We start from the raw sequence: 4,987 nt of genomic DNA on the forward strand, positions 1-4,987 counted from the left end.
CACTTCACTTTCCAATGCTTCATTGAAGACGGGGCCCCAACCAGCACCTTATTAGAAATAGTAATACCCCTACTGGTGAAGCTTCAGTTGAAGGAAGTAGGCGAACATCAGCAGGGTGATCTCAAGGCCATGGACCGAACAGTAATAGAGGAGACTGACCACAAACCCAAAAGGGTTTGGTATCAACTGAACAGGTAAGACCCGGTACCACCTGAACACCTTAGGTTATAGGTTCTGCCTTAGAACCGAATAAAACCAATGGAATTCTGACTAGTTCTTATAAAGCAGGTTATAGGTTCTGCCTTGGAACCCAATACAACCAATCCATGCTTACCTTTAATCTCAAGTTTCGCCTACAACCAACTGCAGGATACATTTCGAGGCTAGAATGGCCTATACTATATATGAAAAAGGACACAAAATAGGTGACAGGAGTTACTGATAGATAGAACGAGCCATTGGAACCTTGTTCTCTGTTAGTTCTGGAAGCCTAGTAAGGATTGTTGTCGTCCTTAGGTTTACGAACAAGGTTCCCGTTGTTCTGCATCTCAAGATGGAACCTTCCAGTCGAGTAATCTGTGTTTCCTGCAGAAGTGTTTTTTAATTACCGTGAGATCACCGAGAGACCTTGAAGGGTGGTGATGAACGCATGAAGGCTCGGGGCACACATAGACTCTCTTTTTGATCTCTTTGCTGGTTCTCTGCCTCAGCTTCCACGGAAGATTATGGCCTCTCCTGTGAAACTGAAGGTTCTGATCTCTCTGAAAACCCTTGTTGCAGATCTCGCGCACAAATATGTTGGTTGCCAATAGAGTTTTAGGGGATAAAGCAATCACTTCAGCATCTGGGTCTGAAACAATAAAATAAAAGACACATATAGGGAGATTAATTAGAATCAGCTGCAAGAAATCCAACACAATAAAAACGAAAATGAAGAACAAGGAGGGACATTTATCTGGGTTTCTGGCGAGATATCTCTTCTTCTTGATCTTCTGTTGTTGCGGCTGCTGAGAAATGGCAGAGAACATAGGTTTCAAGCTACTTAAGTCCTGAACTCTAGTACCAGAAGAGACACTAGCTTCCTCGGACAAGGAGGTTGAATTGGACATGGTTGCAGGCAACATGCCTGTGAATAAAACACCAAGCAAAGTGAGATCTCTTTCTCAATACTGAATTTCTTTCAACACTTCGCCCTTACTGCATGGCGGTTGATCGACTACTTTACAAATGAATGAAACAACAGGAAAAAAAAAAAGAAAAAATAACAATGAAATAGAAACCCCCAGCTTTGAATACAGCACAATACAGCCTAAATGAAGCACAGGTGGCTGTGATATCTAGACACAGAAAGGCATTAGTTGCAAAAGAAAATCTCTTGATTCAGATTATTTTTTTTTAATTTATTCTTACTATTATATTTCCTGCATCTCCAAGTCTGACGTAAAGCTTGAGTGTCAAGCATGGGCCATGGTGGCGGTTACGGTGGCGAACTGAGAACATCACCCCTCCGGTAGGCTATGGGGGTGGCTAGCGGCGAGCCCTTTCGGTTCTGTTTCATTTTGTTGAGAAAGAAGGTGATGAACATTGTATTTTATTTTAAAAGTTGGAATTTAAAATTTGGGTACTAATAATCTATATGATAAAAATATGATATATAATATTTTTCTTTTTATATATAATAATAACTAATTATTATAGATTTAATTTTTAAATATCAAATAAAAATATTTTTTATATATAACTTTTTTTATTTCGATAGAACATTTTTCTCAAATCAAGCTTGAGCCGAAGCAATCTTAATCATAGGAACTTTTGACATGAGACAACCTCGAGCTCAAAGTTCTACCTATTCAAGCTCGGCTCAGCTCGAATCCACCCCTGCTTGGAGTTAATAATTAGTTTACTGCCAAATGGACATTAAGATCAACAAGAATTTGAAATTATTAGTATTTCCCATCCCACCTCAATTGCTTTGTAACTTGGATAAATAGCTTTAAAGTTGAATAACCCCTCCAAACAAGAACCTTTAACTTCCACAATATTCTTAGATTGAGAACTTGAGATGAACACCACGTGTATGGCAAAAGTCCCATATTGGTAAAGCATAAGAAGTTCTTGTTCCTTATTAGATCCATCAGTCCATTAGATGTTGCCGAGCTTGGTAGCACAAGCTTGTAACTCAATCGAGGGCACCAAGGTGATTGAACGTTGGTCCGATTCTTACAAGCAGGTGCAGTCGGAGCTAATTTGCTGGCACGCCCATTCCAAGTAGGGTGTTGAACCATGTGACTTGAACAAAAGCTTGGGTCATATGGCTCTTAGAGTGGAGGGCACCGCGTCAGGCTGGCTTCACAGAGCAGCGAAAACCTCCCGCTCCTATCAGTGGAAGGACAACGAGCTAGTGCTTCCCTGTCCCAACAATTGCCCTAAGAGTCGAGCCTAATCGGACAATCACCTTTTGCTTTCTTTTTTTACTGTAAGTCTGTAACAACTACTGGATTCATTCAAGGGAAGAGATTTGGGTTTTTATGGAATCTTGTAGATCAATTTTAATTTCCCTTTTCTTTCTCAATTTGCTTAGCTACTGTGATAGTTCTATTCATCCATGAACCACTATGGAAGGCGCGCGGCTGAATAGTTTTTTAACTGTCCATTCTTATGTCCTTCCATTCTTTGGAATTTGTCTAAAAATCAACCTAACATGCATGGCTTCAGCTTTCACGAAATGGCATTTAGAAGGTTGCTTAAAAGAGCTTGAGAGTGGTTGGAAAATTTAAAAAAAAATTTCCAAATTGAACCTAGAGATGGAAGGGTGGGTCGGATTGAGATTATTGTGCCTGATAATTAAGGTTGCATTTCATAACACTTCTTAGACCTTCGAAGTTTGAAAATGTTACTTTTCAGACGCCATATGTGTTTGTGTTTAAGTCTGAAAGTATGATCCTAAACGTATTTTCAGATCAGAAATTCTAAGACCATGGACCAACACTTCACACACTTAGACACTTTTTAGACCTAGCGCAAAGTCCAAAATGCCCATGAATAATTTTGAAATGACAAGGCATGCCCCTGTTTTAAACCCCAAATTAACTCATTTGAGTTCTTCCTCTTGAACGATATCGGGACTTGCCACACTGCACTTTCAATCCAAGGTTTCACAAAGTAGAAAATCATCTATGGTATCTGATTTTCTTGCCATTCTGCACTTTCAATTCTTCAATCCAATTTCACACTCCCTCATTTCTAACGTTTTTCGTTCCTTTAATTCCGGTTTTCAAATATAGGGCACAAAATCAGTTGGTTCAATCTCTGCTGCCATGAATATCTTTCAACTTACAGGAGACAGACACATTTGTTTAGTATCCTAGTGCTGCTTTTCAAAATCTACTCCCCCAAATCATGTTCAAGTGGTGCAAATTTCTCCATTTGGACTAGAGAAAATTTTTCCCAAAGTGAAATCCCTTAATGTTTTCTAGTATTTTTGTTAAGTTGATTTAGGTAGTAGAGATGTATTCTTATTCTACCTATATCTTAGTTGTTGCAATTAGGGATTTTTCTTAAGACGTAGGAGCTGTACGCGCTGGTGTTCTTGGCTTGGTACATGGATCTTTTCACAACTTCATGCTCAAGAACAAAAGTGACGGATATTCTGTTATGGACACATCGCCTGACAGCACATTGCGGCGCAGTCATCGGCAGCGGCACGCACAGCGGGCTGCGCAGCAGCACGCACCGCATGGCAGTGCCGCACAGCAGTACGTACCACTTGGCAGCGCATAGCATGCACAGCCCGGCAGCGCTGCACAGTAGCACGTACCGCCTGACAGCGTGCAACACGCACCACTGATTAATGAAATGGCATTGAATTCTCGATCAAGAGAAGAGCTTAGGAGAGTTAGGGTGATCTCTTGGACAAATCACCCCGTAGTTTGCCACAATAGGGTCAGCACGTAAAGGAAAAGGCAAGGGAAGGCTAGGAGTTTTCCCCGTGGACCGCCCCGTGATGAGATCCTACGTGTGGGCCCATAACATTTTAGTATCAGAGTCTAGCATCATGGGTGACCTGGAGCAATTATAATCCAAGGCCCATGAACTTGAATACCGACTCGTGGAAAATCACGTACAAGTAAGAGAGGTCAAGGATGTCAGGGAACTTCGGTGCCTGTTAGAGTTATACTTCGCCACCAGAGAAAGGAGTCCTAAAGAGGTGACCACCAACCACAGCCGCCGCCTAGAACGAGCTGAAGGCTCCGACAAATGACAAGACACGACCCAGCTGCAGCAGTCATACCCAAATATAGTCGTCTGGAGTTTCCGTCCGAAAGCGGTAGCAGTGACCCACTGGAATGGCTGTATCGTTGTGAGCAATTCTTCCGTAATCAGTGCACGGAGGAGAAAGACAAGGTCAGCCTGGCCGCATTTCACCTAACCGAAGAAGCGGAGCTCTGGTTCTACCAAGTAGAGCAGGAAGAACCAGGTCTTAGTTGCGAGCAGTTCAAGTCGTATTGCCTCCTTCGATTGGGACCCCCATTAACAAGCAGCCCTTGGGAGAACTCATTAACCTCAAGCAGACAAGGACCGTTGCAGAATATCAGCGGCAGTTTCAGACCCTTCTCGCTAGAGCCTCTTCAGTACGCCCAGACCAGCAGGTGGATATGTTCACATCTGGCCTATCCAAACCTCTACGAATTGACGTAGAGATGCAGAGCTTGCCTAACCTGGTCACAACAATGAATTTTGCCTAAGCCTTCGAGCACAAACTGCAGATTAGTAGAGGGCCGTCCAGCATGGGATGCCCAGCAACGAATTGGACAAACCCAAAGCCTACTGGAGGAAGATCTTCGCTGACAGCCAACAAGGAACCACAACCTTTCTCCAATAACCCTCCCCGATCTGCAACCAGCATAGGGAGCAACACGACGACACCTCCCATCAGATGCCTATCTAGAGCCGAGATGGCAGAATGCCGAGCCAAGGGCCAATGCTT

General features: G+C 42.8%; 1 non-coding gene across 1 annotated transcript; it reads left to right on the forward strand.

The window, feature by feature from the left end:
* The first annotated feature begins 2,151 nt into the window (after positions 1 to 2,151).
* Positions 2,152 to 2,459, forward strand: LOC148843510 (signal recognition particle RNA). Its single transcript, XR_016103993.1, has one exon.
* The last annotated feature ends 2,528 nt before the right edge of the window (positions 2,460 to 4,987 follow it).

This window comes from Nelumbo lutea, chromosome 8, assembly GCF_056320005.1.
Source record: "Nelumbo lutea isolate HS-2025 chromosome 8, American lotus-T2T, whole genome shotgun sequence".
Taxonomy (NCBI): domain Eukaryota; kingdom Viridiplantae; phylum Streptophyta; class Magnoliopsida; order Proteales; family Nelumbonaceae; genus Nelumbo; species Nelumbo lutea.